The sequence below is a fragment of the Gossypium hirsutum genome, chromosome D06 (assembly GCF_007990345.1).
Source record: "Gossypium hirsutum isolate 1008001.06 chromosome D06, Gossypium_hirsutum_v2.1, whole genome shotgun sequence".
Taxonomy (NCBI): domain Eukaryota; kingdom Viridiplantae; phylum Streptophyta; class Magnoliopsida; order Malvales; family Malvaceae; genus Gossypium; species Gossypium hirsutum.
Window position 1 is genome coordinate 59,612,218 of NC_053442.1, and position 16,028 is coordinate 59,628,245.

The following is a 16,028-nucleotide window of genomic DNA, read 5'->3' on the forward strand; positions in this document are numbered from 1 at the left end:
CATTATTTTTAAATATATTTGTATGTTTTCATACTATGCCCAAATAAGTTAAATACACATTGCTTTGAATGTTACATTTGTTTTTACTCGATGCATAAAATTTTAAAACAAGGCAATGTTCTGTATTTGGAAATTCGAGAAGTTGTTCCCTAACTTATGGGGTTCGACTTTCTCTTTGAACCTAGATGACCAAACATCCTTTTTAAAACTAAAAACACAGGAGATTTTCGAGAATCTGAGATGTTGTGTCCTAACTTATGGAACATGACCTTTTCGTTTTGGTTACCTCGAGATAAGAAGGTCTTTTACATATGTTTTAATTTATTTAAGTGATTTTAATTTAAAATAACATTATGCAAAAAGGGATCGTGTTTTAAATTCTCTTCAAGTTTTAAATTCTCGACACTAACACTACACCAAAACTGGTCTTTAGCGGCGTTTTTTTAGGCCTTTAGCTGCGCTTTATAATGCCACTAAAGTTATTTGCGGCGCTTCCACAAGTGCCGCAAAAAAGGCCGCTAACGAAGACGTCGCAAACGTTTGCAGCGTTTACAACCAAAAACGCCGCTAAAGAACATGATCTTTAACGGCGTTTTTTTATAAGCGCCGCTAAAGAACATGATCTTTAGCGGCGTTTTTCTATAAGCGCCACTAAAGAACATGATTTTTAGTGGCGTTTTTTATTAAGCGCAGCTAAAGAACATGTTCTTTAACGGCGCTTTGTATAAAAATGCCGCTAAAGAACATGTTCTTCAGCGGCGCTTTTTTTACAAACACCGCTAAAGAACATGTTCTTTAGCGGCGCTTTTGTACAAAAACGCCACTATTTTGGGATTTTTTATATTAAAATTTTCATTTTTCAGCCCTCCTGTAGCAACAAATCAAAAGCTACCAGATCTAAACCAGCCAAAAGCAATAAATTTATATAATATTTCAAATTAAACGAATAAAATAATATTAATATCAATAAATAAAAGTGAATTCATATTATTTTTGCAAAAATGTTAAAAGTTAAAATGATACAAATATTTATGCAATACACTATGACGGCGGGAGTTGCGACTGAAACACCTTCATCATACTCTGAAGTTGCTGTTGGAGTTTGTTATACTTTTTGCTCTGCTCTGCTCTGCTTCTCTCGATACTGCATCAGCTTTAAGTCGTAGCTGGAGTTCTTCATATTTCTTTTGAACCTCTGCTTCTCTCGCTGCAGCCTCTGCTTCCCTCGCTGCCGCGTCTGCTTTAAGTTGTAGCTGGAGTTCTTCATATTTCCTTTGAACCTCAGCTATGGTCGCTTGCATCTGAGTCATCTGGTCTTTTAACCTCTGAACTTCAGCTTGAGCCTGACTCCCCGAAGCCATGTATTGCTGCGAGCTGGATCCAAAATATTGGGTTGGGCTAACGAAAGATCCTTGAAATCGAACCCGACCATACCTTTCACGACCCAAAACTTCAGTAATAATTCGGTTATCAATGTCTTCAAGATGAACAGAACTATCACTAGAAGCAATCGCTTCGTACTTCTCCTTTTTATCCTTTAGTTTTTCCTAATAAATAAATCACATAATTACGACCGCAATATATATTAAAAAACATATGCAACATAACAACAGTCGCATTACAAGTAATGAATTAAACCATTAAAAAATAAACACTATAAATAACTAAAACAAGTCAAATCGTATTAAGTAAACTTACCATTATTTCACCAGCTTCAGGAGTCATAGGAGATCCATCTTTCTTCGTATGTGTAATTTCAAAAAGTTTAAGGCGTCCAACTTTTTGACTGGACGACAGTTCCTACAATATAGTAGTAAAAATATTATTTAATAGAAAGTTATACATATTTGACAATATTAAAAAATTAAAAATACCTCCGCCTCAGCTACACATGCAAAACTTCTCGACCTGGCTGTGTGGGAACCTAAACACAATATACAACATTATCAAAAGTTGTAACTAAAGGCATAGAGGTGAATGAAGGAAAATTTTAAAAATTTTATTTAACACTTTTCTATGGGATACATCCGTCGATAGAAAACGGGTCCGCCAAGAATTGCTTCGTGCGGGAGATGGATTATTAAGTGAACCATAATGGTGAAGAAGGTGTTAGAGTATGCCCAAAGATCAATCATGAGATGGTTGTAATAACATACTTGATTTATCATGTTTATTAATATAAGGCGTTACCATTATTATTTCAGTTTCTTTTTTGTGTGTATAAATAAACTGTTTTCTAATAATGTCCTAAGAATAATATAATTATTCTTAAAAGATCCTTAGTCAAGTATTATTGTTGGATAGGACAACAATAATGCATTAAGACTAACATGTAGTTGATTGATGATAAAGAGTTATCATTGATATGGAATATCAGAATCGATGCATGAATATGTGTGTTAGAGAACAACATATTGGACTAACCCATTATGAGTATGTTTCTTGGATTATTATGTAATTGTCACGACTTTACTCATAGTGATTAATATGTATATGATCCTCAGACTTGAGATCATCATAATCCCAACATCGTGAGTAGTATATTTTGATACAGTCAAACGTACACCGTAACTGGTTGTTCTATAAAGGCTGGTGTTGGATATACCACAATCGATGTAGAGAGATATGGTTGGTCGATATAGAATAAGTCCCTCCTACATAATGGGAGTAATATCTTAGGCCACTTGATTAAGTGAGACTAGAAATGCATGGCCATGCTCAAATAAGTTGATATGAGATGTCATACTTATTTGTATATCGTAGTCTGCTTAAAATATCAAGGAACATGGAATGGACTATACAAGTGTAACTATTCCATGACTTGTGTCCAATCCAGAGATAAAGGACTTAAGGATTATTGTATAAAAGGTTAATCATAAAAGGTTATGTCGAATCATGATCTCTTGTGACTTAGGTAGCAATGATGCATTGCTAGATGCCACTCATTGTTTGTAACATTGGAATCGTTCTAGTATTACTGCTAATGTTATAAGAACCTACAGGGTCACACCCTATAGTTAAAATGAACGGAATAAACCATAGTTGGTATTGTTTTTAGGTGTCACTTGAATTAATTTAATTCGATTTCCAACACATTATGTACAAGGTTGTTGTACACTTAATGAGGTTAGCATATGAATTCAAATAAATATATGGTTTACCGAAATTATATTATAATTAATGTAATTATAATTTTCGGTTTAAAATATTATTATATTTATTTTAATTCATAAATAAAAACCCAAAAAAATAAACAATAAGGATATAAGTATCCCGTTTTTGTTTGTTTTGGTCTAGCAGCCGTCAAAGAAAATTCACTCTCAAAACTGTTTTGGGGATTTCTTCCGTTCGTAGTCAACTGGGTGGATCACGTAGAGGTCGGAGTCTCGATAGATTGCGGCTTAGTTCGACTGTAGATCAGACTACACGTTGTTGAGAAGTTGCTGTCTACTCAGAACAGCATTAGGTAATTTCGTAACCCTTTTCACCCCGATTCGTTCCTCACACATGGATCCGTGGTTAGGGTCGCCGATTATTAAATTTTTCCGCTGCGCCGTAGGGGTGCCGACGATCCAACTGTGGTATTAGAGCCACTTGTGTGACACGGACTCGGGTTTAAATACTTGGGTGATGCAATTGTATGAGATGCATGCTTCAATTTTATTAAATTTCTGTCTGTTTAAATCGTTTAACAGTAACCAGATAATCGTTCCTTTTGACAATGGATTAATTGTTAATCATGGTGTTATGGCCTAATCGGTTTTATGTTATTACTGTTAAGTGTTAATAGGTCTATGATGGTGCGATGATGGTGTTGATAGTTTCCAGTAAGAGTTAACTGGTTAGCGGAACAAGGGTTGTTCCGGCATGAAACCTCAGGGATTAAAATCCCGAAAACATGATTTTGTCGGTAACAGTTATCGAATCGTGAGGTTTGAATGGGGTATGCGGTTCGTACCGCAGGGGCTCCGCCCCGCACCCCTGGTCCGTACCACGGGGGCTCCGCCCCCGCACCCCCTGTTCCCACCGTGGCAGTATGTTTTTTTTTTGGGATGGGGATCTGAAGGGTTTCGGTCGCGGGCCTTTGGCCCGCTCCCTCCACCGCCTTAGCCTCCATCTTCTTAAAGTATGTTTTTTTTAATAAATAAAACTTGATGGGCCATAAAAGTTGAAAGGATATGTTTTAATACACCTTAAAAAAAGTGTTTATTTATGTATGCTATTTTTGATATGCACGGTGTTTGAAATGCATAGTTATAGCCCGACAGCCCATTTGATAAAAGGTTGTAATTTTATAAATACAGCATGCGTGTCATGCCTTGCTACTATTCTCTTGTATTTCTCTTCTCATCTTACTCTCTCATATGTAAAACGAGTTTTTACATATTGTAATCTGCAAGAGTTACTGTGGGCTAGCCGAGAAGGAAGATGGGCCAACAAGTGTGGACTGATAGCTTGAAAACCGTCTTACTCCTTTAGGTTTCCTTTTGGTTCACCCATTGGCTTGGGTTGTGCCACCTTAGTTTATGGGCTATAACTATCACATTTATTTATTGCTTTATTCATGTATGAGATGCTATGGATGTCAAAAGTATGCCAAATTTTAAGCATGTTAAAATTTGATAATATTGAACCACATTAATTGATGAGATCAATTAAATGGCAAAATGGACTAAAGTAAACCATAATTGGAAAGATGGAATGATCTTAATAAAATCCCTCTATTAAAATATTAAGTCAACATAGCCTTCCAATTTTGCCCTCGTTAAGGCCTCGATCAATACTGTGTAGGTTCTGCTAAAGCGAAGTACTAGTATTTATCTTGGTTAAACGCGAAGAATGAACAAGTGATATTTGCTGGTTAAAATTGGTTAATGACTTAACTAGGTTATTCTAATAGGATTAGAAACCTAGAGGCGAGTAATTTGGATAAATCATAAGATGATTAGAACAAGAGTTGTTTACCAAATTTTAGAAATTACATATGATGTAATTAGCAAAGTGTTGCTTACCTAGATAACCGTAATCTTGAGAGTAAAGCCAAAGCTGACTTAAGAGAAGGTGAAATATGGATCCTTAACCCACTTGAAATACTTTTCGACAAAGTCTTTCCGAAACTAATCTATGAGGGTATTAGTTTTGTAAAATAGTGGGAACATCATTTAATTAAGTCCTTTTAATGATTGATATAAATTTGGTAAATTTTTACACGCATAATTTCATTGTTGTAGATATATTATGGCTGCAAACACAAATACACTATCATTACGATTAGTCTTTGAGAAGGACAAGTTGAATGGTTTAAATTTTCTTAACTGGTTCCGTAACTTGAGGATTATCCTCAAACAAGAACGAAAATTATATGTCATTGAACAACCAGTTCCTAACGAACCACCCGCTAATTCCTCGAGGGCTGATAGAGATGCTTACAGGAAGCATCTCGATGACATGGTAGACGTTGGATGTCTTATGCTTGCCACTATGAATCCTGAGCTTCAGAAGCAACATGAGGACATGGTTGCTTATGAAATGATTGAGCACCTGAAAGAACTTTATCAGGGGCAAGCACGGCAAGAGAGGTTCGATATCTCTAAGGCCCTATTCCAATGTAAACTGGTTGAAGGAAGCCCAATAGGACCTCATGTTCTTAAGATGATTGGCTATATTGAAAGCCTGTCTAAGCTTGGGATTCCATTGAGCCAAGAGTTGGCATCTGATGTTATTCTGCAATCGTTGCCGGATAGCTATAGCCAGTTTGTCCTCAATTTCAATATGAATGAAATTGATAAGACTCTGCCACAGTTGCTAGTATGTTACGAACTGCTGAAGGCAACATGAAAAAGGTTGGACCCAAGCCTATACTGATGGTCCATAATAATAAGGGCAAGGGAAAGGCTAAAGTTCAGACAAAGCCCAAGGGAAAATGTAGGCCCAAGCCTGGAAAAGTTAAGGCTGCATTGAAACCTAAAGGAGGGGAGGCTAAGGAAGGAAACTGTTTTCATTGTGGTGTGACTGGACATTGGAAGCGGAACTACCCTATTTATCTTGAGGAAGTCAAGAAGGCCAAAATAAGTGGAACGTCTGCTTCAGGCATTTATGTTATTGATATTAATTTATCAACTACTACTTCATGGGTATTAGATACTGGTTGTTGTTCTCACATTTGTACTTCTGTAAAGGGACTGCAAAGGAGTAAGAATTTGGCTAGAGGAGATGTGGACCTACGAGTTGGAAATGGAGCAAAAGTTGCTGCATTAGCTGTAGGAACATATAATTTATATTTGCCTAGTGGACTTGGTTTATGTTTAGAGGATTGCTATTATGTGCCCAGTTTGACTAAAAACATTATTTCAATTTCTTGTTTAGACAAAATTGGTTTTGAGATAATTATTAAGAATAATTGTTGTTCCTTTTATCTCAATAATGTTTACTATGGTTCGGCACAATTGATTAATGGCCTCTATATTTTAGATCAAACAAATCCCATCTACAACATAAATACTAAAAGACCAAAAATAAATGACTCAAATCAAACTTATCTATGGCATTGTCGTTTGGGCCACATAAGTGAGGAACGCATATCCAAGCTCCATAAAGATGGTCTCTTGGATTCATTTGTTTTTGAACAAATTGATGTATGTGAATCTTGCTTATTGGGAAAAATGACTAAATCTCCTTTTACTGGTAAAAGTGAACGAGCTAGTGATTTATTGGGCTTAATACATTCTGATGTATATGGGCCAATAAATACACAGGCTAGAGGAGGATTTCACTACTTCATTACTTTCACTGATGATTTCAGTAGATATGGGTATGTCTATCTCATGCGCCATAAGTCTGAATCCCTTGAAAAGTTCAAGGAATTCAAAAATGAAGTACAAAATCAACTAGGAAAAACTATCAAGACACTTCAATCTGATCAAGGTAGAGAGTATATGAGCTTAGAGTTTGATGATATTTTGAAGCAATGTGGGATTGTCTCACAACTTACACCTCCTAGTACTCCTCAATGGAATGGAGTTTCTGAAAAAAGAAATCGAACTTTGTTAGACATGGTTCGATCCATGATGAGTCATGTTGATCTGCCGACTTCCTTTTGGGGACATGCACTTGAGACAGCTGCTTTCACACTAAATCGTGTTCCATCTAAATCGGTTCAAAAGACACCATATGAGATGTGGACTGAGAAACGTCTCAGTATTTTTTTAATGAAAATTTGGGGTTGCGAAGCTTATGTTAAACGTTCAGACGTCTACTAAGCTTAAACCCAAATCTGAAAAATGTGTTTTTATAGGATATCCAAAAGAAACCAAAGGATATTATTTCTTTAATCCCACTGAGAACAAAATACTTGTTGTTCGGACTGGTGTCTTCCTAGAGAGAGAATTTATTTCTAGAAAAGGAAGTGGGAAAAAGATTGAACTTGATGAAGTTCAAGAATCGCAAAATACCACTGAACCAGAGATAGAACAACAGCAAGTTCCACAAGGGATTGAGGAACAAGTAATTGCTGTAGAAACGCAACCACCGCGTAGATCTTTAAGAGAACGCCAAGCACCCGAGAGATATGGATTTCTCATTACAACGCATGGTGACGTTCTACTTATAGATCAAGATGAGCCTAGGACTTATCAAGAAGCGGTGACGAGCACAGACTCTAAGAAATGGCTTGAAGCCATGAGATCTGAGATGGATTCCATGCATGAAAACCAAGTATGGACTTTGGTTGACCCACCCGAAGGGGTTAAGCCCATAGGGTGCAAGTGAGTTTTCAAAAAGAAAACAGACGTGGATGGTAATGTACAAACATACAAGGGGCGATTAGTCGCTAAAGGGTTTCGCCAAGTTCATGGTGTTGACTATGATGAAACTTTTTCTCCTGTAATTATGTTTAAATCCATCAGGATCTTGCTTGCTATAGTTGCATTTCATGACTATGAAATCTGGCAGATGGATTTCAAAACAGCTTTCCTTAATGGGAAACTTGAAGAGGATGTGTACATGACACAACCTGAAGGTTTTGACAATCCAAAGGATGCTGGAAAGGTATGTAAGCTACAAAGATCCATTTATGGATTAAAGCAAGCTTCTCGAAATTAGAATCTTCGTTTTAATGGTGCAATCAAAGAGTTTGGTTTTATCAAAAATGAAGATGAGCCATGTGTTTACAAGAAAGTTAGTGGGAGCACTATTACATTCTTGGTATTGTATGTGGATGACATACTTATAATAGGAAATGACATACCTACCCTGCAGTCTATTAAGACTTGGTTAGGAAGTTGTTTTTCCATGAAGGACTTGGGCGAAGCCATTTACATATTAGGAGTAAAGATCTATAGAGATAGATCAAGACGACTATTAGGTCTAAGCCAAAGTACATACATAGATAAAGTACTGAAAAGGTTCAGTATGGAAGAATCTAAGACAGGATTCCTACCTATGAGACATGGTATTTCACTCTCGAAGGAAATGTGTCCTTCAACTCCACAAGAGAGAGAACGCATGAGTAAAATTCCATATGCTTCCGCTATTGGATCTATCATGTATGCCATGTTATGTACCCGTCCAGATGTCTCATATGCCTTAAGTATGACGAGCAGATACCAAGTAGATTCCGGTGAATGTCACTGGACCACAGTCAATAATATCCTTAAGTACTTGAGAAGGACTAAGGATACTTTTCTAATATATGGAGGTGAGGAAGAGTTAAGTGTAAAAGGTTACACTGATGCCAGCTTCCAAACCGATAAGGACGATTCTCGATCACAATCAGGTTTTGTGTTTTGCCTTAATGGTGGTGCTGTGAGCTGGAAGAGTTCAAAGCAAAGTATAGTAGCCGATTCTACAACAGAGGCCGAGTATATTACAGCCAGTGAGGCAGCAAAAGAAGCAGTTTGGATCAAAAAGTTTATTACTGAACTAAGGGTTGTGCCTAGCATATCGGATGCTATAGAACTCCGATGTGATAACAATTGAGCCATTGCACAAGCTAAAGAACCTAGATTTCACCAGCGATCCAAACATATACTTAGGCACTATCATCTTATTCGAGAGATTATCGATCGAGGGGATGTAGAGATATGCAGAGTACCTACTGATGATAACATTGCTGATCCCTTGACCAAGCCTCTGACACAGCAGAAGCATGATCGTCACACTAAGTCACTTGGTATTAGATATATAAGTGATTGGTCTTAGTGCTAGTGGGAGATTGTTAGAGTATGCCCAAAGATTAATCATGAGATGGTTGTAATAACATACTTGATTTATCATGTTTATTAATATAAGGCGTTACCATTATTATTTCAGTTTCTTTTTTGTGTGTATAAATAAACTGTTTTCTAATAATGTCCTAAGAATAATATGATTATTCTTAAAAGATCCTTAGTCAAGTATTATTGTTGGATAGGACAACAATAATGCATTAAGACTAACATGTAGTTGATTGATGATAAAGAGTTATCATTGATATGGAATATCAGAATCGATGCATGAATATGTGTGTTAGAGAACACCATATTGGACTGACCCATTATGAGTATGTTTCTTGGATTATTATGTAATTGTCACGACTTTACTCATAGTGATTAATATGTATATGATCCTCAGACTTGAGATCATCATAATCCCAACATCGTGAGTAGTATATTTTGATACAGTCAAACGTATACCGTAACTGGTTGTTCTATAAAGGCTGGTGTTGGATATACCACAATCGATGTAGAGGGATATGGTTGGTCGATATAGAATAAGTCCCTCCTACATAATGGGAGTAATATCTTAGGCCACTTGATTAAGTGAGACTAGAAATGCATGGCCATGCTCAAATAAGTTGATATGAGATGTCATACTTATTTGTATATCGTAGTCTGCTTAAAATATCAAGGAACATGGAATGGACTATACAAGTGTGACTATTCCATGACTTGTGTCCAATCCAGAGATAAAGGACTTAAGGATTATTGTATAAAAGGTTAATCATAAAAGGTTATGTCGAATCATGATCTCTTGTGACTTAGGTAGCAATGATGCATTGCTAGATACCACTCATTATTTGTAACATTGGAATCGTTCTAGTATTACTGCTAACGTTATAAGAACCTACAGGGTCACACCCTATAGTTAAAATGAACGGAATAAACCATAGTTGGTATTGTTTTTAGGTGTCACTTGAATTAATTTAATTCGATTTCCAACACATTATGTACAAGGTTGTTGTACACTTAATGAGGTTAGCATATGAATTCAAATAAATATATGGTTTACCGAAATTATATTATAATTAATGTAATTATAATTTTCGGTTTAAAATATTATTATATTTATTTTAATTCATAAATAAAACCCCAAAAAAATAAACAATAAGGATATAAGTATCCCGTTTTTCTTTGTTTTGGTCTAGCAGCCGTCAAAGAAAATTCACTCTCAAAACTGTTTTGGGGATTTCTTCCGTTCGTAGTCAACTAGGTGGATCACGTAGAGGTCAGAGTCTCGATAGATTGCGGCTTAGTTCGACTGTAGATCAGACTACACGTTGTTGAGAAGTTGCTGTCTACTCAGAACAGCATTAGGTAATTTCGTAACCCTTTTCACCCCGATTCGTTCCTAACACATGGATCCGTGGTTAGGGTCGTCGATTATTAAATTTTTCCGCTGCGCTGTAGGGGTGCCGGCGATCCAACAAAAGGAAGGTGGGAAGATTTTCTCCATGTTGCATAAAGTCAAAGCGGCTCGATCCTGTAACTTTTGAAGTTCTTGAACATCCAAAACTTTGCCACAAATGGCTTTCGTTATGTTGGATAGTTCAATGATACAATACGTCACCTTCTTGGGCATACAACATCGTAGAGGAACTGGCAGTAAATCTTGCATCAAGATGTGATAGTCATGTGATTTTAGCGAATATAATCTTCGATCTTTAACACTAACACATCGAGATATATTTAATGCATACGCATCTGGAACCTTCATATCCTTCAGCACCATAAAAATAGTTCTTTCTCCGTCTTGGACATTGAGAAAATAGAAGGCGGCAACCGATATTTTCCATTCAGAAGTGGATTGGGATGACGAACAGGCCGAATTCCCATTTGGACTAAATCAAGTCGACTCTGAAGATTGTCTTTTGATTTTCCGTCGACATTCAAAATTGTACCCACAATGTTCTCGCAGACATTTTTCTCAATGTGCATAACATCAAGATTGTGTCGTAAAAGGTGATGCTCCCAATAAGGCAACTCAAAAAAATACTTCTTTTTTTCCACAAGTGCGCCTCATTAGGATCGTCCTCTTCGTCGGAGTCATCATCAGCTTCATCATTTGATCTTCTGTTTCTTTGCGTGTTTGGCGGTTGGTTCATCTTCCTATAAATGAAATTCATATCTTCCAACATGGACAAGATTTCAGAGCCACTGGTCTGGGAAGGAGCTTCTCTGAACTCTTCAGTGCCGTCAAATACAAAACTCTGAAATCTAAATCTATGATTTTTCGGTAACCACCGACGATGCCCCATGTAAGAAAACTTCTTCCCATTGTACAACCATTGGGAACATGTTTGTGTAGCACAACAAGGACACGCATAGCGACCCTTGGTACTCCAACCAGATAAATTAGCATAAGCGGGAAAGTCATTAATGGTCCACATCATAGTCGCACGTAAATTAAAGTTTTCCTTTCTCAGCACATCGTATGTCTCGACACCAGCCCATAATTGTTTTAACTCTTCAATAAGTGGCTGTAAATAAATGTCGATATCATTCCCGGTCCCTTTCTCACCAGGGATAATTATAGATAAGATAAGGGAAGATTGCTTCATGCAAATCCATAGAGGCAAATTGTAAGGAACAAGCACTACTGGCCAAGTACTGTACGCAGTGCTCATGATCTTGAAAGCATTAAATCCATCAGATGCTAGCCCAAGCCTCACACTCCTAGGATCGCTTGCAAAGCCTGGAAATTTATTGTCAAATGATTTCCAAGCTAAAGAATTTACCGGATGCCTTAGTAATCCATCATCGGTTCGTCCATCATGGTGCCACGTCATTGACTCCGCTATCTTGGACGACATGAAAAGCCTTTGAAGCCTTGGTATCAGGGGAAAATACCGCAAAATCTTGACTGACTTCTTTCTCGACTGTGCATCATTTTCATCGTCATTCCAATCTTTTGTGTTTCTACTAATCCAACGGGATTGGCCGCATACATGACAGCACTGTTGGTTTTTTTATCGCCCCAATACAACATGCAATCATTTGGGCAACTATGAATTTTGTTGTACCCAAGGCCTAAATTTTTTATCATTTTCTTCATATCTTTGCATGACTGAGGGATTTTTGCAAACGGAAACATTTCTTTCAAAAACTCTAACAGCATTGTTAAAGAGTTTCTGGTCCATCCTCCCAAACATTTTAATTGAAAAAGACGAACACAGAAAGACATTTTTGAAAATTTTGATCCCTCATACAGTTCTTCGTTCATGTCATCAAGTAGCGCGTAGAACTTCGCCGCTTCTTCATTCGGCTCTTCATGAGGTACACTACTTCCCGGTTCGGTAAAAGCATTTCTCCCAATATTACAATCATCAGAAGCTGCCAAGTCCGCTGGGAACGACTGGACACCATGATTGTGCATATTAAATGCATCCCGTAACATACCTTCCATGTCATCCCCTCTATCAGACTGATGGTAAGCAGTACTAGGATAAGATACATCCATCGCTGAAGAGGAAGTACTAGGCGGGCATTCTCCATGAAATAACCATTGTTTATAACCCCAAACAAACCCATCAACAATTAGATGCTCGTATACAACCTCACGATAATGCCAGTTTATGTTGACGCACTTCTTACACGGGCAAAGAATCATGTTCTCTTGGCTTGCATATTGAAATGCAAAATTTAGAAAATACTGTACTCCATTTCGATAATCGTTGCTAACCCTTGACAAATTCATCCAAGACCGGTCCATTTCTTAATTATTGAAGTCTGACGTTGACAATAATTGGCACGGGTAAGTTAAAACGCCAGTTATAACCATAAATGAAATACAAAAATTTGTGATATGATATATTTTTATGTATTATGTAATGTAAGTTATGTAATTTATTTAATTTATGTAAGTTATGTAAGTTGTTTAATTTATGTAAGTTATGTAAGTTATTTAATTTATTGAAATGCAAAATTCAAAAAAGTTTGTACTCCATTTCTATATCCGTTGCTTACCCTTGATAAATTCATCCAAGACCGGTCCATTTCTTAATTCTTGCAAGTCTGATTTTCAGCAGAAATTACAAGGGTAAGTTGTTAACTTCATTGGTATTATTTCACTATCTAAGTTATCATATGATATATATTTATGTTATTATGTCGTATTATGTAAGTTATGTATTAAAAATGTTATGTATTAATAAGTTATGTAAGTTATGTATCATTTATCCATAAATATATTAATAAGTTATGTCGTATTATGTAAGTTATGTATTATATAAGTTATGTATTAATAAGTTATGTAAGTTATGTATCATTTTAAAATATATAAGTTATGTCGTATTATGTAAGTTATCTATTAAAAATGTTATGTATTAATAAGTTATGTAAGTTATGTATCATTTATCCATAAATATATTAATAAGTTATGTCGTATTATGTAAGTTATATATTATATAAGTTATGTATTAATAAGTTATGTAAGTTATGTATCATTTTAAAATATATATATTAATAAGTTATGTCGTATTATATAAGTTATGTATTAAAAATGATATGTATAAGTTATGTCAGCTAGTTAGTGGCACCAAGTTCTAGCAGGAAAAATTATTGGACAGACATTTACAGCTTTGCATTTTTCTCTAAATAAATAATAAATTATTAAGGTTTCTATCTTCATGACTGCTCAATGCTCATGTAAATAATTCAAGCTTAAATTTTAAGGAAAAACATTGACCAAAAAAAGAAAATTTAAAGGCAAAAAACAACAGGCTTTATATATTAGCCCCCCCAAAAACAGGCTTTACAGACTATTATTTCTTTTATATATATTTGAAAGCAAATCCCAGCACATCAACGTTTCTCTCTGTTTCTACCAGTCTTTCGATATTATTGCTTTAAAACAATCCCAAAGCTCTTTAGATTTTAAAATTGAAAGAATCTCACAAAAAAACACAATAACTTTAAAACAATCTACTCTGATTTCTTATAACAAATTGAGCAAATAGCTTGATCTAGAAGAATGAATTTATATACAACTAAATAGATGATAAACTGCTACTAACAACATAACATAATCCTCACCAATATTACTGATTCTATTCAACAAACTCTAATAAAGATTAAAGAAATTATCAAGTTCAAAATAATGGTCTATCATCTCGTTTCTTAGCAGCCACCCAAAATATCACATAACACAAAATCAAAATCAGCAAGAAATTGAAGAAAATCAAGCCAGGCAACCCCTAAAATCAAGAAGCAGCAGCAAGGAACAAAGAGAATTATAGCATGCCAAAAACCCATTATTTGTGCATCGACAGGATTCTCTAAAATGACACATGAATGCCCGACTAGAAACTAACCGATGACGACGGCCGTAGTAGTCCAACGGTGACGGAGATGCTCGAGCTTCTGATGTTTACGCAGCAGGTGGTCGGCCCGGACAAAGACAACGGCGGATGGGATGGTCGATTTTTCAGATGGCGCAAATTGAAAGGGTTTGGGGTTAGGGATAATTGGAAATTAATCTGGAAATGGGGGAAATGGGGAAAATTTGGGATTTCGGGTTTAAGTGTGGGAATCATATGGCTGGAGAGTAAACGACGCCGTTTTCGTCTACAACTTAATCCATTTGTGGCATTTATAGGTAAAACGCCAGTAAACCCTAAACAAAATGCGGTCGTTACACAACCTCTCTAAGCTAAATCGAAGTCATTTCGAAAACAATTTGTAAAACTTTGTGGCGTTTTAAAATAAAACGCCGCTAATAACATGTCGAAAACGACGCTGTTTTGCCAACTCTTCAATAATGTTTGCGGCGTTTTCACAAATTGCGCCGCTAATACCTCACCTATTGCGGCGTTTCTGCTAAGCGCCGCCACTGCCACTACAAAAACCAGAAAATACGATGCCATTTTGTGCTAAATTGAAATTACTTTTGCGGCGTGTTTCAGATAAATGCCGCTAATGCCTAATAAATATTTCAAAATTCAACAAATTTTAAAAATGTTTTTAATTTATTTAAAATTATATCTACAATAGAAAATATTATGTAATAAAAAAGAGAATAATGCGTCCTTTAAAAATAAATACATAATTTAAAAAATATGTGTGAATCAATATATTTTTATATTGAATAAATATAAATATTTATGTATAAAAACAATATATAAATTAAAAATGATGTTAATTTAATAGAGAATTGTGTTAATATTTTACAAGATATGGATCAATTTAATTATAAGTTAATGTATACAATTGAACATTAAACCAATATTTTTCATGTATGCTTTTGGGATTTAACACATTTTGATGTTTTTTTCCTTAAAAATAATAGATTATATTTATAATCTTATTTACATTAATTTATATTCTAAATAAAAATCCAAGATTAAACACAAAACCCTCAATCGTAAATCGTAAGCTGTAAACCCTAAACCACAAACATAAAACTCATAAACCACAAAACACTAAACCACCAAACCCTAAAATCCAAGTCCTCAATATGCCGTAAACCTTAACCATAAATCTTAAACCTTAAACTACTAACATTAAACCCGTAAACCACAAATTAACAACAATATATACCAAACCCCAAAATACAATCCCCAAATATACCCTAAATCCTTAAACCATAAAACCCAAACCCTAAACTCTAAATAAACTGTAAACCTTAAACCATATCTCTAGAAATTCGAGTGTGGCCAATGTTAGTGTAGTACGAAATATATAATTTATATTCTTATATTTAATATATAATATGGGTGTACGTAGTACAAAATCGCATGAATCCCGTAAATACCAAATGTTATTCTCTAATTTTCA